This window comes from Lissotriton vulgaris, chromosome 4_1 (genome assembly GCF_964263255.1).
Source record: "Lissotriton vulgaris chromosome 4_1, aLisVul1.2, whole genome shotgun sequence".
NCBI classification, from domain to species: domain Eukaryota; kingdom Metazoa; phylum Chordata; class Amphibia; order Caudata; family Salamandridae; genus Lissotriton; species Lissotriton vulgaris.
The window spans coordinates 1,633,599,884-1,633,623,963 of NC_141691.1; positions in this window are offsets into that span (position 1 = coordinate 1,633,599,884).

Here is a 24,080-nt window from a genome sequence, read left to right on the forward strand (position 1 = left end):
ATGTAATGAGGTAACTCCAACGGCGGCAGCTCCGACGGCGGCGGGCTTCTTGGGGTTATGAGGTGCTCTTTTTCGATGCGAGCAGTGCGACAGTTCCAGCGGCGACACCCTCCTTTGGAGTTGCGGTGGCAGGCACAGTGACGGCGACTCGCTCTGACCTCGTTGCGAGATTCTTCTCCTGATGCGGTGCAGTGCGACAGCTACAGCGGCGACACCCTCCTTCAGAGTTGCGACGGCAGCAGCAGCGACGGCAGCAGCAGCGACGGCGACACGCTTCCTCTTCATTGCGGCACGCTTCTCTCTGATGTGGTGCAGTGCGACAGTTCCAGCGGCAACAACCTCCTTTGGAGTTGCGACGGCAGGCACAGGGATGGCGACATGTTTCTTCTCATTGAGTCGTGCTTCTGGCTCCTTGCGACATCCAATTCCTCAGAAGGCCCAAAACAGCAGCAGGCACTGCCCAAAGATCTCTGGGGAGCTAGGGGGGGAAGTCTGTTGTCCCTGAGACTTCAAGAGGAGGCAAGCTCTTTTCCAAGCCCTTGGAGATCCTTCACAATTTGAAAGCAAAGTACACAAAGTTCCTTTCTCCTTCCTTTGGCAGTAAGGCAACCACTGCAGGCCAATCCCCCAAGCAGCACTTCAGCTTGGGTATAGTCTCTCCTCAGTTTCTTCAGGTTCCTCTCCTCAGTAAAGGTTCCTTCTTGTTGTCCAAAGTGATCGAATTTCATGGGATCAGGGTCCCAATATTTATACCCCAAAATCCTTTGTTCTCTGAGGGGAAAGGAGCCTTCGCCCAGTCCAAACCAGTTCTAAAGTACTCTGTTTACCAGACTTCTCCTTTCCTTTCACAGTGCAGGGCAGGCACATCAGACGCCCCACAGGAGGTGAAGCCAGCATTGTGGAAGGCAAGTACAGTCCTGGAGCACTTTGTTTACAGGACTCCTTCTCTTCTTTCAGTGTGCAGGGCAGAGACATCAGACGCTCCCCGGGAGGTGGAGCCAGCATTGTGGAAGGTAGGCACAGACCTATTCAAGGTTCAGGTGCAACTCCTCCCTCCCATCTAGATGCAGATCTCTCTATTCACCTCTGGGTGACTCATCCTGTCTCTTGGAATCCCCCAGCCCATTCACTCACAAAACCAGACAAGGAATACACAACCTAGCAGAGGCAGGCTTTGGATAGTTAGACAAGCAAATAAATACTTTCTAAAAGTGGTATTTGCAAACACAGAATGTTATAACCAACTTCACTAAAAGATGTGTTTTATCATTCTGTGTTCAGGCATACCAAACTTGAATTTCTACCATGATTTCTGACTCAGTTAGGACTATAAAATGAAATCACTCTAACAGCCCATTCTGGCCTATAGAGAACAGGTAGTCTTGCAATAGTGAAAAACGAAAATGGCTGTAATTCACTATTAGGGCATGCCACACACATCAGGGCTTGTCCTACCTTATACTTACAATGCACCCTGCACTTGGGCCTACTATAGGGGTGACTGATATGAAGAAAAGGGAAGGTTTAGGGACTGGCAAGTGGGTGCACTTGCCCAGTCAGTGTGACAATACCAGACTGCACACAGGTTCTGCAATGGCAGACCGTAGACACATTTTACAAGTCTGCTTCTGTGGGTGGCACAACCAGTGCTGCAGGCTCACCAACAGCATTTGGATTTACACGCCCTGGGCACACTCAGTGCACTGTACTGAGTTTGATAAGTAAACCAAATAGCTAAACATGGAACCACTGATTAATACATCAATTAGCAGTGGCACAGTGCCCAAAGTATCTAACACCAGCAAAAATGCATGAGGCAACAGCAAAAGTGGAAGGTAGACCCACGCCAATGGTGCCAGGTCTAACAGGAGGCTTCATCGACTGGTGTAGAAGCTGACAATCACAGGATTATGTGTTTGATTGAAATGTGACAAGTATGTGTGTGATGGAAATGTTTGAAATGTGATCGACTGTCCAGGACAATGTGCAGTCACTAACATAACCCTGGGTGTAAAACTTTGCTCCGCTCATGAAGTTTGTAGATTTTTGGCAAATCTGCTTTCCACGTAGAACGCGGGTTTGCGGGTAAAGTTTGCACTCTGCGGCTGAGCGGAATGTTTTTTGGGGGCCTGCGAAAGCCGACTAGATTTCCCATCCATTGGTGAGCACCACAAGATTCGCTAGCCAGCTGCATGGTCCAGCCAGAGTTTGCGATCTCGAACACATCATTTGGATCACCATTGGACTTCTGGTGGAATTTTTGTGAAGACGGCGATCCTGAACACGCAGAATCTGCAAGCTAGAGAAAGTTCTCTCCCAAGCAGCATCGAAATGATGATTTGGATTTAAAAAACTCTTCATGTTGACATTTGGGTGTACTTTTTTGTGCAAGGAGTCCTTTTTTTAAAAACATTTTTTGGTGAAGAGGAAGAGTCTCCAACTTTCTGTTCCCGTCCAGCAGGCTCCTCCCATTGCTTTGCCCATCTCCTGTTCACTTTTCATTTGGACTTGGAGCTTGAAGGATCCCTCTTTTTGTCTGCTGCATCATATATCATTGGATTTGAGGACTTTTGAATTTGAGATTTCACAAGTATGTTGGACAATTGGTTTTGTTTGTTTGATTGGGGCATACATTTTTTGTACTTTTCATCAATTAAAAAAATATATTGTGGTGGGTGGCCTTTAGTTTAAGAAGGGGCCTAGTTGTTTCTTTGTAAGTAATTTGTCTTCTTTTATAAAGGAAACATGTTGCGCAGTTCACTACATGTTCTCCAACTTTTGAAATCAATTTACAATAGTTATTACATTCAATAGCCCAGTAGTCTGCCAATAGGTCTTTCAGTCAGTAGGCTAAGAGCTACTCAAGGGTGCAGATACAACGATTTTGGTGGTGTCTGTTGAATTTAAACATCATTTAGCGCATGGATGGCATTGGATTGCAATGTAAGATGTTTTTGGGGGTATTTCATGTTTTTATGTGTGTTAAATAAATGCCTTTGTTGGACATGTGTGGTTGGTGTATAAACCCTTTTAGCCCTGTGGATTTTCATTGTTTGCATTGTTGCATTAAAGCTGTGTTGTTTAGCATGCCTCCTTTGTCTGCCCAGTGTGTTAGTGTGTTTGTAATAGCGGGCCAGCATTTGCATTGGCTGAACCTCCCCATGAGGCCAGGGGCCTTTTTGTAAGTCTGTGTCCATAATGGCCTGCTTGAGTTCATTGTTTTTCAGGCCTCCTGCTTATTGTTGTTGTTAGTAACCATGTGACACTGTTGGTGGCCATTTTGTGGTGGTAGTTAGTGTGCCTTTGCCATAGGCCTGCATGTCTTCTTTCCTTTCTTCCTCTTGGCTAATTGCTTCTTGTTGTGGTAGCTTGTCTATGTGGCTAGTGGCCACTTTGTGAAGGCAGCCAGTGCACTTATGCCAAAGGGCCGCATTGTCTGTCTTCCCTTTCTTGTTGTTGTGTCCTGGCCATGTGGCTGGCAGCCATTTTGGAAAGGCAGCCAGGGTGCTTTTGCCATATGCCTGCATTGTTTGTCTTCACTTTCTTCTTGTTGTGTCCTGGCCATGTGGCTGGTGGCTATTTTGTAAAGGGGTAGCCAGTGTGCTTCTACATAGGACTTCAAGTCGTCTTGGTGGTGAACATGCCTTCTTGCTGGTTGCTGTTTTGCATGCAATTGTTTCTTCTTTTATCCAGCACAAAATGTAGCACAGTTCACTTCATTTTCTAATGAATTTGCAATATTGTTGATTAGAATTGATTAACTATGTGGCCTAGTCTGACTTTGGGTTTTCCAACCAATGGGCCCAGAGCTACTCATGGGTGCATAAACATATGTTTCAGTGGTATCTGTTGAATTTAAACATCATTTAGGGCATGGATGGCATTGGATTGAAATGCAAAATGTTTTTGGGGGTATTTCACTTTTTCATGTGTGTTACATAAATGCCTTTGTTGGATGTGTGTGGTTGTAACTTATAAGCCATTTTTAGCCCTGTGGATTATCGTTTTTTGCATTGTTGCATTCACGCTGTGTTGTTTAGCATGCCTTCTTTGTCTGGCCAGTGTGTGAGTGTGTTTGTAATAGTGTGCCAGCATTTGCCTTGGCTGAACCTCCCCATGTGGACAAGGGTAATTTTGTAATGTCTGTGTCCAACTCCATATAGGCCTGCTTGAGTTCATTGTTTGTCAAGTCTCCTGCTTGTTGTTGTTGTGACTTCTGAGTGACCATGTGGCTGGTGGCCATATTGTGGTGGCAGATAGTGTGCTTACTGCTTTTGCCATAGGCCTGCATGTCTTTCTTTTGATCCTCCTGGCCTATTGCTTCCATCCATTTTAAGCTGCAGCTCCCTGAATGCTGCATCCCAAGTGAAACACAATGCCAAACTGGCTCAGTTACATTTCAATTTTTGTTGTTGTTCTTATTCTTTCCTATCGTTCCTGAGTGTACTGTACAGTACACCAACCATGAAAGCCCTTGTTGTTGTCAAAGGCTCACAAATGGCTACACTGTATTGTTATGTTTTTTTAATAACTGAGGTAATACATTTAATAATATTAATAGCACTAACAAGTGTGGCCACACACTAAGTTATATATAGGGCTCCCGGTTTTATGGCATTTATTTTTGTGACATTTCCGCCTGTATTTATCCATATATTTTTTCTCAACTTTATCTGTATTTATCCATATTTATTATGGGTTTTGGGAAAAAAAATAAAGCTGAAAATGTTAAATTTCCAATTATTCAACCAATAAATATGGAGTGGTGCTTGAATGTCTACCAGGTTTCAGTCATATGAACAGCCGCAAAAGATAAATCAATACACTTATATGAAAATATGCACATTTCTGTTTCAGCCTTGTGCATATTTACTGCTGTTTAAGCCTCTTTACTAAAGTCCCTTTCTTTTTTTAACCCTGTTACCTATCACTCCACACAGTTATTGGTCTGGCAGTCATGGCAAAGTGTATTTAGAATCACTCACAAAGCATCCAATTTCCGTTTATATACGCATTTAAAAATAAATACAGACAAGAAAATAAATGGTTTTCTGTCTGTATTTATCTATAAAAATCAGTAAAAACAGAAATCAGGGAGCCTCAGATATATATTATATGTGTTTGTTTGTACTAGTAGTAATTGAACCACAACAAGGAATGCCATGTTTCTCTGATGTTCTTCTTGCTTCTTTGCTTTTAAGTGCACAAAAGGGGAGGAGACAACATCACCCATTGGACTGTCTGACAGAAATCCTGCTGCGCACAACATCACGTGTCTTGTGGCCACAGATATCTCTTCAACTTGTGCCACTGCATGCTACTGACATCTTCAAGATGACCTCAAAGAAAGGTATCAGGTCCAATACCAAGAAAGTTGCCAGTGAGAATAAGGCACTGCAACTTACCAAGACCGGTATGTTGCCCAAGACCTTTTCTGAGAAACCAAAAATTGTACCTGCAACAGCGGTGTACAGGGAGTAAACTGGCAGCAGTAGCCTCGCATCAGTGTATCCACCCCACCAAACTAGGCCCAAACCCATGTCTGTCGCAGAGGCAACTAGTCTAATCATGAGTCAAACACCGACGAGCAGTGATGTTGAAATTGACTGATCGTTATCGCAAAGTAGTGCCCAATCAATGTACGATACTCAGATAAGTGGGTAACAACACCCGTAACCACCCCCAATAGTAGTTGTTCCTCCCAAAGTAGGGGCAGTTAAGGAGCTTGAGCTTCCTACAGAGGAGGAAGAAGAGCAAGCCACTCTTTCAGAAGATCCTCTGTCTTCCAAATGCCCAGCATGGAAAAGGAGGGTTAGTCCATCAACTTCTTCTGCAAGCCCCCTTCTGATGATCTAGATGCCAATTGGAAGCCACCTAAGGTTGAGAGTGAGACACACCACGAGACAAGACTAGGGAAAATGAATGTTCCACAAAGCCTTAGAGTTATGGAGGTAGATGTAGAAGAGGAGGATGATGATGAGCTACCAGTTCATCTGACAGTACATGTGGCACCATCAACTCCAGAAAATTGACCACCCCAGTTTTGGACTTTTATTCGGTGAGCAAGAACGAGGTGAACATTGCTATATGCTCCATTTGTGGACAAGGTGTTAGTCAGGGTAAGCTTGGTATAAATATGGTACCGGAGGCCAAACAACACATATGAGAAAACACAACTTGATACAGTGGAGGCACCCCTTAGCGGTCAAAAAACCGCTTGTGTTGTTGGTGGAGGGGATGAAAAAAAAGAAACTATCGCAGTGGCAGGTGAAGCAGAGTGAGACATCTTTTCTGTTACACAAAGCATCCCTGTCCCCATTAGTGCAGTTGTACCGCCCACATCATATTCAGCAACAGCGCAATGGCACAAGAGTCAAGGGGTCCAAGGCACAATGAAAAAACATGCATTGAGCATAACATTTGGTGTCAAGAAGTCTCCTGCATCAGTGGCACAAAAAAGATAAAAATTGAGGCTATCATTCTCAGCATGTTTAGGTTGGAGGGGCAAAACGAACGCAACCACTGAACGGCACATTTATACAACGCAAAGCTGGTTAAAATGTTAGCGCTGGACCTTCTCCTTTTTCTTTTGTGAAAGAGGTGGGTTTTCTTGAATTTGTTGCAACCATCTGCCCAAAATGGAAGGTTCCCAGCCAGTCATTTTTCACCAGAGTTGCTGTTCCAGCACTACTTCATGACGTGCTATAATTGAGTGGACATGCTTTGCAGCAGAGTGCTGTTCACACTATCCACCTGACAACAGACATGTGGACCAGTTGCCAAGCCACTGATTACATGTGCATTACTGCACACTGGATCTCTTTTGTGGGGGTTATAGAAAAGATATATGCAGGTGTTGACAATGCTGAGAATTTTAATGCCGCTCAGAAACATGCAACTGTAACCATGTTCTCCATGGAGAAATCTCATACTGCAAAAACATTTTGGAAGACTTTGACAACAAGGTCTTTGAACTTTGAATGGCTTTGACCAAGAGGGCAAAATATTGGTTTTGTTGCCGCAGACAATTGCAGTAATATAGTTAACACCATGGCTGATGATGGCAATTTCAGAGTCCTGTGTTTGGCGCACTGCATTAACATCATTGGTCAAGACTTTTTTAAAATAAGGTCAAGTCAGCAACTTACTGGTCACCTGCAGAAGAATCTGCAACACATTTCAGCCATGCTTTTAAAGCCCAAAAGCAGCTGAGGATCATTCAACGTGATAACAGAATGCCAGTTAAATCCCTCATCCAGAAGGTGCCAACACATTGGAACTCAACTTATTACATGCTTCTATGTCTGTTTGAGCAGTACAGATCAATCAATAACTATGTCATGCAAAGAGGGGATGCTACTGTGAAAGGCATGATCATTGAGATGGACCAATGAGGCCTAGTTAAATGCCTGACAGAAACGCTGCTTCCTTTCGAGTTCTTCACACGTGAAGTCAGCAAGGAGGGCTGTACCATGGGAAAATCTATCCCATTGTTGCACATGCTACAGGAACAGCTGAAGGCGGTGTCTGAACTGTATGCAGGTGTGGAGGAAAAAGAAGAAGCATATGAGTCAGTAGAGAGCTTAACCCTTCGCTTACATGGATATACAAGGGTGCAAAGAGGCATTGCGTCATCCAACCATTACATTTGTGCCACAATTCTTGAACAACGGTACAAGTCATTACTGCACACTTTCATTCCTTTTTCAGACAGAGATGTTGCCAGCTACAAAACTTGTATATCTGTGCAATCCAGTCATCTAGAAAACCAAGGGCCGGGAATAGGAGGCCTGCACCTCCAGGGCACAACAACTACTGTAGGTCAGCCTTCAAATTCAACTTCAGAGCCTGAGGGCAGTGCGGTTGGCTCACAGCAGCCAAAACCACCAACACCAAGAACAAGATCCACAACAACAAGAACATGAGTATCAGCCTCAAAATTGGCAGAGAAATGATTTCTACAGGCAGGGCTTAAGTCCAGTACTGAGGCAAAGGCAAAAGAGGCCGAGCAATCAGAGCACCCATGAGCATTGAGTGGATGGTCCAGGCCTATCAGGTTGACCCAGCAGAGGTCTACTTTGATCACAACCCACTCCGGTCTGTATGGGAAAGGATGCGATACCTTGTCACCTCTAACGCTGACTTTGCCCGGAGAGGAGGAGCGCCTGGACTGACTTACCGCTTGTTCTTTGCTGCCCACTGTTGGTATTCCCTGCTGCTCGCCGGACCCGCTTCGCGGGTCCCGCATCGCGGACGGAGGAGGAGAGCGGAGTCTGCGCCTGGAGTGGCGCTTGAGGTGCCGAGGATTGGCAGAAGTGAGGGCTAGAACTGCAGCAGGGCTGCGAGCGCTGTCGCAGGGACTCCGTCTCCCAGGAGCCCCTGCGCGACCAATTGCTACCACCTGGTCCGCTCTCCCTGCCTGCCCCGCCCCTGACCACCTCCCACCTAATATAGTCGGGACAGTATACCGCTGCACGGGAGCGTCCCGGGAGAAGCCCGGGACAAGGGCGGGCCTGTTGTAGCCCGTTAGAGACCGTTAAAGACCAGGCCGGGCCCCCCCTCTAAAAACTTCCATCTTCCAGGACTAGCTCCCAAACTGTATGTACTGTCTACTTGTTCTAAATCAATAGTGGGGGTACTTATAAATATTTATTCACTGTTTTCATCCTAACTTAGGCATTTCCTAAATCTTTACTATGTCTACACGAGGAAGCAGAAGCAAAACGGCCGCTAAGGATGGGCAACTTAGAGGTCCCCTAGATAACTTCATCACCAGGGCCAATTCGTTCATAGATCAGAGCATTTCGCTCATAGAACATAGAGTGTCCCAAGATTTAGTTCTTGCAAAAAAAAGATCTTCTATGGGTCACCTGGCAGATGCAAGAACGCCGGATCAGCTAAGGGATCTCGGAGGGAGTGAAGGCTGTGGTCAAAGGCATAGCTTACCAAACACGGTTGATCTATCGGTCTCACAGCTCTCCGAATCACAATTAACCCTAGACTTAGAAAAGACCCCAGATTTAGCGATCCAAACTACCCCAAAAGAGATAAGGCAGTCAAGGGGGAGGAGAGAGGGAGCAATAAGGAAAAAAAAAACCTACCGGCCTAATCAACCAAAAAACTAAAAAACCCAATAAAGCTTTTAATAAGGCAGGAGAGAGCCGACCTCGCACCCCCTCAAAAGGAGATCAAGATGTCCACACGGTGCTCATTCATCAAACACCACATGATACCCCGGCTCCTATCAGTGCAGAAACCCTAACCGACCCACCAACAAGAAATGAGCCAGATGATAATTCTAACACACAACTGCTAAAAAAAATTGGAGATTTATTTAAGCAACTATTTACACCATTAGAAGTTAGACTGTCCCAAATAGTTGTAATGATCGGCGTACCAGAACTGGCGGATCAAAACTCTGAGCCAACCTGGTCACTGAAGAACAAGGTCCAACATTGGCTCAGCATGAATCGGTCAGTTCCGCCTCATTGCTCAACCAAGATTCTGATGGTAAGAAGAGCCCCCTGGGTAGGGCATGGTAGGAAAACAATACAGGGAGATTGCGTCATTACTTTTGAAGATCCTAGAGTGGTCGACCACATCTGTTCATGGGAACACCCGAGTCTAACTGGTAGCATAGGAACGAAGCGCCTTTCCTTCTTTTACCCCCGAGACACCGTAATGGCTACCATTATGATGGACCTTGGCACACAGTGGGCCCTCGATATCGGGGTAGAGAAAGGGAAGAGTGGGGAGGACAACATCAGAGGGACCTCTATAGAGAACCACCGTCCTGGGAGGGCTGGAGTGGTATCCCAACGATGAATAGATATAGTGGTCTCGAGTCAGTTGATTGACCACCACTGGGTGAAGACCATTTTAGGCCCAAGTCAACGGACCCAGAGCTTAATCCTAAAATACATATAGCTGAAGCTCCTAACAAGGACCCCCAAACCTTAAGCGTTGTTTCTTGGAATATTGCCGGCCTTCGTCCCAAGATTGAAGATGGGAGTGCCATGACCTTCCTAGGTAGACAACAAATTATCTGCCTTCAGGAGACATGGTCACAGACGGAACTTCACCTCCTGGGATTTAGGACGTATTTTTTGCCAGCACTGGTAGAGAGCATGGGTAGGGCCAAGGGGGGATTAAACATCTATATAGTAAATACTATACAGCAACTAAAAATACCTACTGTTGAACTGGACGTACATTTCCAGCTTCTTTCCCCTTCCTTACCCAAAAATGAGACCGTCCTGCTTATTAACTTCTATAACAATTTGGAGGAAGGAGAATTCTTGAGAGTGGTATTAAATCTTAATGAAAAACTTTCCAATCTTAGACAGGTGAAAGGAGGTAAAGGTGCCGTTTTCTTCTTATGGGGGGGGGGGACTTTAATCTACATCCCTGCCCACACCTGGGAAAAAATTGTGGTGGGATGGTGAATGAGCGGGATATCCCCCTTACCCATTTCTGCCATACCAAACTGGGCACAGCTATGAATGACCTATTATCAGACTTGGAGCTTCTAATAGTCAACAACCCGAACTTTAATACTAAGCAGTTAGATCCAACATACGTAGGGAGGGGATACCAGTCAACAGTTGACTATATCCTCCTATTGAATGGCTTGTCAAATAGGACCAAGCACTTCGAAGTCCTACCAAATACATTAAGTGATCATTCGGCCCTTAGGTTAGAACTCAACCTAATCCACCAACAATCCCTTACCTTAACGATAGCAAAAGCTTTGAGCCAGAATAAACTACATCTGGCTCAGCTAAATGGGTACTCTTTAAAATGGGGGAAGATAAATCCTGGGCAAATTACTGAAGAGCTGATTAAATCAGCGTGCCCTTACATCATAAAATGCCTTGATTTAACTGTGACAGAGGAGGACGTTCTAAGTAACTTCTCCATAATTTTAACTATTATTAAGGGCCTCCTGACAACAAAGCCAAGATCAGAAACATCAAACAAGAAAGGTTGGTTTAATCATAGCTGTACATTTGGCACACTATAAGCTAAAAGTGGCCCTGAACAAAGATGCTAGAGATCCACAGCAAATTTCCAGACTAAGAAAAGAATACCTGTCTGCGCGATACCTAAGAAAGGCTGAACTAAAACAGGCTTTGTGGGACGAATTGCATAAAAGTGCCCTAGATAAACATAGTGAGGCATTTTGGAGAGTAATAAAGTCCCCATTCTTAGCGGATGACAATCTTCCTAAAATCGAAGTGGCCATAGAAGAAGGAGCCTGGGTGTCCCACTTTTCAAAAATCTTCCAGAAAAAAACACATATAGGAAGCGAAGATGTAACCCACCCACCCGTTGTATACCCCATTTCAATTGAATTTGATATCTCTGAGGTCCTTCTGGCCCTAAAACTAAGTAAAAATGGAAAAGCTCCGGGGCCCGATGGAGTCCCGGTGGACATCTTTAAATACAACGTGGACCTCTGGGCCCCCATACTTACCAGGGTATGCACGGCAGCTGCAAAAGAGGGGCTGCTGGAGTCCTGGACCAAGTCCATCATGGTCCCAATCTCTAAAAAGGGAGACCGCCAGGAGCCTACTTGCTATCGCCCCATCTCACTGTTGGACTCGCTGGGCAAGGTAGCCGGCAGGGTCATCCTTGAGTGACTCCAGCAGTGGGTAGAGGAAAGGGGTGCTCTGTCCGATCTACAATTCGGCTTCTGGGAAGGTTTCGGAACAGTAGAGCAGGCCCTAAATTTATCAATGATCTTGGGAAAATACATTCATGCAAAACAGGACAAGCTCTACATGGTGTATGTGGACATGTCCACAGCTTTCGACTGCGTGTCCCATCCAAAGCTCTGGTCAGTATTGTCACAAATGGGAGTGGATCCCCCACTTTTAGATTTTCTGGGGGAATTATATTCCAAGGATTCCGCGAGAGTCCATTTTGGTTTGAAGGGCGAGTTGTCTGCACCCTGTGGAGTAGAGCGTGGAGTTAGGCAAGGATGTGTCCTGGCCCCCTTTTTATTCTCCTTGTATACAAACAGCTTGGAGGCGGAGCTTTTAAGGGGGGCCTGGGACCTCCTGCAAGTAAAACAACACCTGATTCCCGCTCTGCTCTACGCAGACGACGCTGTCATTCTGGCCCATACTCCGTGTGAACTACAGAAGGCGCTGCTCAGGTATGCGGATTTCATGGGCAGTCTTGACCTCCACATTAACATTAAGAAGACCTTTGTAATGGTGGCAGGCAAAGGAAGAAAACGACCTAGGGATATATTCCTTAACAAACAAAAACTTGAATTGACGGCCCAGTATCCCTATTTAGGCATTACAATAGACGAAAAACTGAACTGGAAAGCGGCAGTCGAGGCCAGAAAGCATTGTTTTAAGAGGGCAATAGCTGCCCTGATGTCCTTTTCACAAAAACTGGGCAAACGGTCGCCCGTGGAACTACTGAAAATCTAAACGCTAAATGTCCGACAACAGCACTGTACGGGGCTGGCGTCTGGGGTCATGTGGATGTCAGTGCTCTACAGGTGGCAGAAAATTCATTCTTAAGATTCCTCCTTGCAGCACCAAGACGAATTTCTACGTACGCATGCCACATTGAACTAGGTATACCACATATAGAGGACCTGGCAAAAATCCAACCATTGCTACTGTGGCGGCGTCTTTGGACCTCCGATAAATACATGCTAACCAAAGGGATTGTGGCAGATTCAATGGCACTAGATCACGCGGCAAAAATTAGATGGCTTGCCTACATCAGAAATGTTCTCACTGACTTAGGCCTAGAGATATATTACACCACACCAGCAAAGATCAGTGAGATATCTAAGAAGGACCTGAAAGCAATGGCTCTGAGCCATTTAGATGGACTAAGGCTCGTTAGCGAAATAGGGAAAGCTTCTGTCTACCATGCAATCATGGTTCAGACCACCGTTACAATCCAGCCTTATCTAACGCTTGAAAGTGGTATTTTTGACAGATTCTTACTAACCAGATTTAGATTAAATCTTTTCCACCGGTTAGTAGCCTTTCCCATGAGAGACACTTGGGAGCCAACTTTAGGTCTTTGTCCCTCCGATGAAACATCAGTCCAGACTACTATACACACTGTACTGTTCTGCAAGTATTATTATGCTCATCGCAAATTTTGGCTGCTACCACTGCTAAAACTGTGGGGTTTTAGACAGTGTCGCCCTGCCATGTTGCGTCTTCAGCTTTTAGACTCTGAATCTACTTGTTATCATGTTGTTAACTTTCTGAAATGTGTTTTTGAGCACAGAAAAAATTTGTGAGGAAGATGCTCTTAACACAGAACAATGAACTTAATGTAATGTGAAGTGATTCACTTTTAACCATTCTTCTCCAGTTTTACTGTATAATTGATCTCTTTTTATCTTTTGTAACAATATGAATAACATTGCTTTTATGGATTTCTATTATGAAATACAGAATAAAGAAATTTATATATATTGTGTCCAGTGTGCAGGTTTCGTAGTAAGCGTCTTGCAAAGGTGCGATGCGACGATCTTCAGGATGGCGACGATCTCAGGTGTGGCGACGATGCGCGGCACATCATCGATCTTCTCCTCTCGCGGCCCCTCGATGCGATGGCTCTGCGACGACTCTCGCAGCGACGTGATGTGATCCGCAAGCAGGCGGTGCGACTATCTCAACCAGTGATGACAGGCTCTGTGACGATACTCGCAGCGAAGGTACTTTTCCCGCACCAGAGAGATGCATTCTGCAAGCATTGGATGCATAGGTTCTTGCAGCAGGAACAGGTGCCGCGACGATCTTGATCTTTGCGGCAGCGGGAATTTTCTCGCACTGACGGAGATATGCTCCGCAAGCGAGCGATGTGTGAAACTTTACAGAAAGTCTTTAGTATCTTCTTTTCCAGCTTCCCACAACTTCCAGAGGCACCACAACTGGCCCAAGTACTCTAGGAAGGACAGAACTCCCTCAGTAGAGTTCAGGGAAGCTGGGAGGAAGTCCTTTTGGTCCTGGGACTTCTTAAGAGGGAGCCAGCTTAACTCAGGCCCTTGGAGTTCTCTACAAGCAAGGGGACACAGCACAAAGCAAAGTCCTTCCCCTCTCCTTGGCATCAAAGCAACTGCAGGTCAGCCCACAAACACACAGCAGGACAGTCCTTCCTCTTCAGTCTTTCAGCTTTCTCCTTGATTCCAGGGTGATCTAATTTTCTGTAGTCTGGGGTCCTATACTTATACCCCTAAAAGACTTTGTTTCCTTTGTGCAGGAGGGCTCTGAGCCCGGTCTGAACTAGTTCTGGGTGTTCCTTGAGCACTTTGTTTTCCTGGCCTCTCCTTTCCTTTCAAAGAGTGGGGCAGGGTCGTCAGCCGCCCAGCAGGAGGTGGAGCAAGCATTGTAGAAGGCAGGCACAGCCCTACTCAGGACCAGGTGCTACCCCCTCCCACCACTCTAGATGCAGATGGAACTATTCAGGCCAGGGATGGCCTACTCAGCCTCTGGGAGCCACCCAGCCCCTGTCACTCACAAACAGGCCAAGGCACACAGAAAGGTCAGACAAAAGAACAGCCACTTTCTAAAAGTGCTGTTCTCAAACACAGGATTTAAAAAACACCTTTCCTAAAAGATGCGTTATTAAATTCTGAGTTCAGGGATACCAGACTTTTATGTCCTATCTTGCTCCTATGGGAAGATATGCAGGTAATCACTGTACTTAGTATTACCCATGATAGCCTATAGGCAAGATAGCCCTAAAATAGTGAACAACAAAAATGGCTGTAATTCACTACCAAAGCATGTCACTTGCACTAGAACATGCTCTTCCTTCCACATACACTGCACCGTGCCCAAGGTGGTACCTTGGGCGTTCCATAGGGGTGACCAATGTCTACTGAAAGGGAAGGATTAGGCCTGGTCAGTGGGGACACTGGCCAGGTTGACATGGCAGTTCACAGGCTGCACACAGGCACTGCAGTGGCAGGCCTGAGACACCATTTTAGGGCTACTCATGTGAGCGACACAATCAGTGCTGCAGGCCCACTAGTAGCATTTGAATCACCAGCCCAGGCACACTTAGTGCACTTTACTAGGGACTTCTTGGGGATATAAATATGCCAATCATGGATAACCACTTACAATAACAATGTACACAGGGGGGGACTTGCACTTTGACACTGATCAGCAGTGGCAAAGTGCCCAAAGCATCTAAACCAGCAAAAACAAAATCCAGCACAGAATCAAAAATACAGGAGGTAGAGGCAAAAAGACTGGGGAAACCACGCCAAAGAAGCCAGGTCTAACAAATAATATTTTATTTTAGTATTTGTTTGGGTCACTGTCTTTCTGGTTCAAATCGCAACAAATCCATCACCACCGTCTTACTCTTTTATTGTCGGATTGGAGTTGAACTGTGTGCAGTCAGTGAAGAAGTAAGTCTATTCCTCCATGTCATGAATCAACCTAAATCCATTTCCCTCAAGCCAGACATTATATGGAGAACAGTACAACAAATGTTAAATATGTGCCTACCTCGAGTCCCTCCAAAGCTGACTATATATGTATCCTCCTTTCCGAGCCTAGATAGTCTGTCCTGGAAGAACTGGTAAATGATGGCATACATTGCATTCTGACTGATTGGTGTTTCTGGTGTGCATGATGTCTACTAGTAATTAATCTGCACACAAACAATTGATGCAAATCAATGCTCCCCTTCTTGTTGTTCAATAACACATTTATACCACTGCAGGTCGATCCATTGTATTTTTGATTTTGGAGTCAGGACTCTCTCGGTATACTACAGATTTGGACATTTTGTAGGATCAGAGATGATTGATAGAATAACTCAGGGTGTTTCATGAAGTGGCCTAAAAGGTAAACAACAACAACACCAGACCTTCATGTCTGTGTAGTGGTGTAGGTGAGTGTGGTGGTGTGACTGGCAGCAGTGCATTGATTTTGTTACTTAAGTTTGAAAATGCTAAGTTGCTGTGTGTGTGTGTTCGGCTCAGTGCTGTCTGGTTCAAAATCTAAGCTAAGTAGAGGTTGGGTGGGTGGGCCTGCTACTGTTGTTGGCAGTAACAGCTGGAAACACATGATTTAGCCATGCCGCCTCTGAAAGGTTTCTTGTTGCACTCCTCCTTAATTTATGCAGGTACACCTTGATTTTTCAATATCCTTTTTGTTTTTCCATCTACAGGCCAACTTTCACCCTGCACTATACTGGAAAAAACAACTTACACTTACCTTACCAAACTGCATCTGTGAGGCAGGCATCCAAGATTGACGGATGGACAGTCGAAGGAAGGACCAAGAGGAATACTGAGATGCAACTCCCATTTTGAGAATAATTATTGTATCATTTATTTTGATAAATTTTTTCTCTTCATTCATTACGACTGTGTGTGACTGTATTGTTGTTTATGTTTGCTTATATTTGACTCCAACAGATATTTTTTAATTTTCATTGCTAGCTCTCAAAAGAAGCCCCGTACAACAGAACATAACATTTCTATAACTTGGGTCTCTCTGGGGTGCAGACAGGCATGGCAATTGCATAATAACTATTACTAGACTGCTGCCCTGTCCTACTAGTCTAGTACTACTCATCAAGTCATCATCATGCATGGATTTCCTTTTTCTCCCTAAACAGATTTATGATGGTCGGCTGCCAAGATTGTGTGTTGTCCATGTGTAGTGTTTGTCTTTGTCAAACCTTTCCCTCAAATCCCCCTTCCCAACCATTCATAAAACTCCAACCCTCTTCCCCAGGCTGTGTGATTTATATTGAGGTGTGACTAAATTAAATGTACACCAATTCTTGATTATACCCTTGCTGTGGCGGATGTGTTGAAATCAACACTAACTCTAGGCAGACTGTGGATCTTCTTCTGCTCAAAGTATTTAGCCCACACTGGCAATATTAGATTGCCCACACTGGCAATATTAGTTTGCCCACCCATGCATAGAATTTCATATTCAATTTTTTTCTCAAAGGTACAGTGCATAATCCATCATAATATTAATAATATAATTGGTTGCCAGCATCGAGTCATCAATCATCCCAGTTTCAGCACTAAAGGTTACATAGCCGCTTGTCTGCTTCATCATCATAGCTCAAGTCGACTTCAGTTTGTAACTTGTACTAGGCTAGCCCTCCAGACATTCTGGTATATTTTACTTTTGCATTGCTTATCATAATCAATAAGGAGGAGAGACTGCGAGTAGTAGTATGTCAAGTCACAAGTGAAATGAGGGTACTGCATCTGTCTGTTGATCTGTTACACTATCAGCAGATTATTTCAATCAAAAACTGGCAGCGGCCCATCATATGTTAACTATAAATATTTTATTTCCCTAACAAATAAACTAATGAAAGACCCCACAACACCTGACCTACTCCTCTCCCAACCCCAACCAATGTCCATCATAAGTAGAGTCCAATGTCCATGTCCATAAACTTAAACATTTCCCCAATGCCCAATTCCCACCCACCCCAAAAAAAATACAAAATGGGCAAGGGGATGGAGTTCTATCGGCGGGCTGGCTGGATCTTCCTCTCCTGGGTGTTTATCAGCTCCTCTAGGAATAAACAACAGTCGGCATGAAGGAATGAATACTACACAATTTTTCGTGAAGGTATTTTTAATTTACCTTCCCTGTGTTTTTTAGTTCACAATGAATATATCATACAGAATTGTCTCCTCGTAGCCAATAACACCTAATCAATGAATTACAAAGATGCACATATAATCACATTCTGTACAAAGACATAAACTCTACAAAAAAACAAAGTAACCCTCTAGAACAAAAAAAACAATTTTGATAGTGGCTTCCATACACTTTTAGACAGACCACTCGGAGGTAGTCATAAACACACACTTCTAAGTCAAGCCACTTCTTCTATTATTTACAGTGTGACACTCTATGAGTAAGAAGTACACTAGGGGCCCGATGTAGGTAGGCCGTTACCGATCGGTAACGGCCGACAATACCGATTTTGGGCCCTTATCGATCGGTATACAGCCATCGAGATGTAGGGCAAAGTAAATCGTCCAAATCGGTACAAATACCGAATCGGAATGACTACCGAATCGGAAATAATCCGATTCGGAAATACCCCGAATCGGAAAGATAACGAATCGGTAACATACCGAATCGGAATAAAATACCGATTCGGTCCATGTACCGAATCGGTAGTGACACCGAATCAGAAAAAATCCGATTCGGTCCATGTATCGAATCGGTAGACACAGCGAATCGGGAAAAAGCCGAATCGGATAACCTACTGAATCGGTAGAGTAACCGAATCGGAAAATCCCCGATTCGGACAGATAGAGAGATGTAGGGAAGCACAGAAATACCGATTTTGGTTCAAAATCGGTATTTCAAAATCGGTATTTACCATGGATTACAATCAGGTGGTAACCAACTCCAACCCATAAAAATAGACCCAAAATGCATTGCAACTTGCAGGATGGCTGCTTTTTATGTCATTGCAAGGCGGCTACGGCTACAGCAGGAAGGACAGAGGGAATGGCAAAGAGAGGAACAGGTCTACAGACAGAGGATCACCCTGTTCATGCTCACAGAGGCAGAGATCCTACAGAGGTACAGGCTGGACTCAGACACCATTCTGGAGCTCATCAGGGACCTCAAACCACTGTTGGACCACCCCACCCCAAGGACACACGCCATCCCAGCGCACGTCCAGGTGCTATGCAGCCTACACCTGCTTGCGTCTGGCAGCTATCAAAGTGGAGTTGCAGCGGTAGGAGGGGTGACCCAGAGCAGCCTGTCAAGGTTCTTCCACACATTCCTTGACGCCATGATACACAGAATGGACCAATACATCTCTTTCCCTGCAACCCACGCAGAACTGGTACAAACTAAAGCTGACTTCTACCAGATGGCACAATTTCCCCAAATCATTGGCTGCATAGATGGCACGCACATTCCGATTTGCCCCCCAGCTGACACAGAATACATATACCGCAATAGGAAGTCTACGCACACCATCAATATTCAGGTGATCTGCAATGCGAAGTGCACCATCACAGGCCTGGTAGCAAAATTCCCAGGGAGTACCCACGACTCCTACATTTTTCAACAGAGCGGCATCTATGCACGGCTGATGGCTGGCGAATTTGGTGAAGGATACCTCCTAGGTGAGACACATCATCAGACCCCCATAACACAAAGTAGCTAAGTGAAATACATGTATGCATGTGAGTAATGTTACCCCTTTTCCTTCTAGGCGACAGTGCATATGCCCTCCGCTCATTCATACTCACCCCCTACCTCAACCCCTCCACACCCAGCCAAAGGAGGTATAACCGGGCCCACAAAAGCACAAGGAATGTAGTTGAACGGACCTTTGGCATCTGGAAAAGCAGATTCAAATGCCTGCACAAGAGTGGAGGTGCAAGGCAGTATACCCCCATCACCTGCTGCAAGATCATAGCTGTCTGTGCAATGTTGCACAACCTTGTGGTGAATAAGGGCACTGAGGTGGAGTTGTCAGACTACGAGGACCATGACGACGACGTTGCTGTGCCACAAACACAACCTGCTGGGGTGTCTACGCCAAGTGATGGCAGATACCGACGTGAGGAGATTACAGAAAACTATTTCTGAGTGAGTACAGATGCACAGACAGGTAAATGGTTGTGAGGAAAAGAAAATTTAATAATGTTGCAACACCATTACGGCACTGATGTGCAACAAAAGAAAATGTTAATGTAAAGTAGTTCAATGTCAAAGGTCCGGGTTGCCTCACCCGCCCTGGCAAGCCTACTTTTTGCTGCGCTTAGCAGCCCCACTGGGGTGTGCCTCTCCCCCTTCCGCATGTCCAGCAGCTTCAGCAGAGCGCCTGGTGCTCCGGCGCGGCTCCGACACAGCGCTGGCCGGGCTGCTGCGGCTGCTGCTGTCCCCAGCCTCGCCCAGGTCCAGGGCTGGATTGGACACAGTGTTGGAAATAATCATTGCCTCCATGGTGGTTGTTATGCGGGCCATGCCCCTGGTGACCTCAGCGGTGTTCTGGGTCAGGCTGGCCTCCATATTTGCCCCACGTTGGCATAGTTGTGCGGTAGCAGCAGCAAGGCGGCTAATTGATCGTTGTGCATGCGGGCACCCCGGCGGCGAGAGTGCTCGTGCTCGTCAAGTTTGGTGCATAGCTGTGGTCACACGGCCAAGACCTGCAGCAACTTCCTTATTGGTTTCGACAAAAGCCTTAAACCCTTGCACCATCTCTCCCATTTGCAGGTTATTCTGGCGAAGCTGGCGCTGGCAGGCCATGATGGATTTCGCCTGCATGCGCTGTCGTAAATATTTGATTTACCGTCTTAATTTCTATGCAGGTAAGTACTTAATCAATAATAACTCAATCGGAAAGAAAAAGGCAGAGTCCGTGGTGTTAGAGTTCTTAGGGGTTTTATTCCTCAAAAAGGAATGGTCATGACCTGGATATCATGTTCCTGCAACCACAGGGGTTCAGGAAGGGATAGAGCACTATTTTATTGAAAATACATAGCTTATATACTTAAATCACATCATAGAAACCAATATAGTAGGCGTAACAGCTGAAAGAAGACAAGATAACAGCATCCACGTGTTAGTAATACGTAATCAGAAGGCGTGAACTAGGCGTGAACTAGAGGTGTGTGCTAGAAACGTCGTAGGTAGGTGTCACAAATGGGTGGCACAAAGCAGAAACGTTGCAATGTCAGCAGAAATCTGAGGCTTGGATGCGCGCGCAGCTGCATGACGTGTGATTGACGTGAAACCAGAGGGTGCAGGGGTCTTGACATTTACACTGGCGGAAAGAGACAGAAGTCTGGCATGTCAGATCAACTCGTACTTCTATCATATCTGATATCTGATGTTTGGAAACCATATTATCTAAACGGAAAAGGTCTCTGGGGCAGAAGCTATTCTATACTGACTGTGAGTGCGTGTATAAGCGCCTAAGTGTCTACATGAGAATGCGGGGGGCATGGGCCTTCCATGGGAGCATGGTAACAGAGGCTATGAATTACTTGCATGGAGACAGTGAGGCCGGGCCCTTCGCTCTGCAGCTGGGAGGATGTTTACTTAAACTAGTAGGCAGGAATGTATTTTCGAGGAGTGGAACAGATAATTCGAAGGTTGAAGTCAGTCTTGGCAGGCAGCAGGCCGAGCTAAGCGCCGGGAGCCGCACAGAAAGTAAGTCAGAGGTCACGGGTACAGAGACAGCCTGGGCTGAGGCTTTCAGAGTCAGAAGGCAGGAGAAAAGGCTCGATGGCAGAATTCAGGGCCTACTTCGCCAGAGCTGAAAAACGTGTAAAGTACACCACAAAAAGACGTTGGCATGGCATACTTAGAAACGGACTATTCAACCCATTCAGGGTGGGTCTGAAAGAGGACATGTTAACGTTGGACGCAAATGTATTTGCGTCTTCATAGCTGGCACAGGAGGGAAGTTACATGCACTTTAAGCTGGTACATGGAGACGGTGGGGTACACGCTAGGGAACACAACTTGACCATAAAATTTATATTTCCTCATTCCCTCCTTGTTCCCTACGGACCCTTCATGATATATCGATCCTCATGAATCGATCAGTTTGTTCTTGTAACATCATTTGCTCTTCTTTCTTCCTCTCACGTTTTGAGAGAAAACTGGAATGTTCAATGCATGATGTGGCACACAGTCCACAAATCGCTGGCCCACACTGTAGGCACAGGCAGCAACTGAATACTAGGACTAGGCCAATGCCTAGGAAGGATAGGATCTTCCATCCCCAAGCAGTTAACGTTGTCCAGAACCAACCGGACCAAGTCCAGGTGCCTGGATTCTGATGTATCAGATTTGCAATCTTATGAAGATGTGTAATAGCTTTGTATACAGATGGCGCGTTTTCTGGAATGAAAACACAGCAACTTGACCCGATGACCTTACAAGCTCCGCCTCTATCTGCCAAGATGACGTCAATAACAAGACGATTCTGAAGAACAACAACCCGCATGGCGGACTGCTCTTCGGTTAAGTTACCTAGGGCGGAGGCAGTTTCATTTACTACTGCTTCAAGTGTTCTAGTTATTCTGCGTATTAGTTTACTATTTTGGACGGGGCCTATGAAGAAAAAGAATCCTTTATTGAAATCTGTGTATTGCTCCCATGCCGTTTCAGTGTAGTCGACAATCGGGAGATCTCTTCGGAGTCTATTCTTTACTAGATTTGTATTTCTGTGATAATCAGGAGGGGCTAGAAAAACAGGTGGCAGAAGGAATGCAATGTAACAGGTACCATCCCAATCTGGAGGTAAGCGTATGTATGCGGTATGACCACAAACAAAGTAGGAATGACGGGTAGCTCTAAAGGAAGATTTACCTTGATCACTGAATTCGACCACAGTAGTACATTTACTATGACCTAAGTGTACTGAACCTTTCTTACTGACACATAATTCACCAGTGACTGGTAATACTGACATAGCGGGGAGAACTGGTGCAGCTTCGGATTCAACAGTAAGAATCATAAGGTTAATTGTGTAATTACCTAATCCATATACTTCATTTTCTAGATCAGTTCATATTCTAGTGGGGAGTCCCTTCTTGTCAGGGTAACAGACATTAAGCAGAACTAAGTTCAAGTTTCCCCAAACCCAGCTCCCTTTGAAAACAGCGATATCAGGATCTAAGGAATTAATTATTCTAAACCATGCACCACAGGAGCCATTGTGAGTGAACGGGTACGGAAAGAGGGGCAGAACTCCCTTGTATTTCTGGTAGGGAGGGAGTCGGCCACATATCCAGCAGTTTGTAGCATTATTAGTCTGATGGGAGTGATATAACATACTAATGAATGTGTTGTTGCGCAGCGCAAGTCTGTAAGAAAGTTCGTGTGGAGGTAATTCACTAAAAGAATGTTCAGCAGTGACATTGTAAGCAGATTGTTCACGCTTGAAAATAGGGTAGTAGATAGGAAGCAGTATACTTGCAACAATAATCAGAAAACTTAGAAAAAACATAATCAATAATGTCACTATACAGTGACTGCGGAGTGATTTGCAATATGTACGTTTCTTGAGTTGTCTCTCTCTCTCTCTATCTGGATCTAGGGGATACATGTCAGAAACTATTTAACCGATTCACCTAGGGGAGGACTTAAACAATTAAACTGTCTGACTTGTTAGATCGGAGTTTCAGTTTATACTCCTCTTGGGGAGTTTTCTCTCGTTCGGGAACTTTAAAGTCACTTGGCTCAATACAGTCTTTGGAGGGGGTGGACGAGTCTGAGTCTGGTTTCAGTTCGTTGCACTTTTTAATATGACTCGTATGTATCCACCCCTTTCTGCCTTCCACCTTTACTGCTGTCCTCGTAGTAAGAAGGACGGTCTTCGGCTCTTTCCAGCGGGGCTCCAGCGGACTTTTCCTGTCAAAGTTCCTAATCAGGACCAGATCTCCTGGACGGACATCATGCGGTTTTACATCAGTGTTGTCAGGGAAGGCTGCGGCAACCTGTGAACGACATGATTGGAGTGCAGACATCAAGGAGGCAAGGTAATCTGTCAGCATATTACAATCGACATCGGTAATTTTCTTAGGAATGGGCGTCCCCGACATATTCGGTGGTCTGCCAAAGACCACTTCATACGGGGATAGTCCTGATCTCGAGTGGGCGACCATCCTCATATAGAACAATGCAACTGGCAGGGCGACTATCCAGTCGACCCCTTTCTCTTTACATATTTTGCTAAGGCGGGTCTTTAGAGTCTGGTTATGCCTCTCTACAAGGCCTGCGGCTTCGGGATGTCGGACACAATGGAATCTCCACTGATATCCTAGCAGCAAGGAAACTTGTTTCATTAATTCGGATGAGAATGGCTGTCCGTTATCTGAGTACACGACACGAGGCAAGCCGTACCGTGGGAAGAATTCTCGAACCAGCTGCCTGGCAGTGGTCGGGGCAGTGTAATCTGGGACTGGATATGCTTCGGTCCAACGGGAAAGTGCACAAACAATTACGAGGACATATTTGAATCCTCGACAAAGGTCCATCTGAATATAATCCATCTGGAGGACTTCAAAAGGGTGATCGGGAGGATGAAATCCACCTTGCTCTACG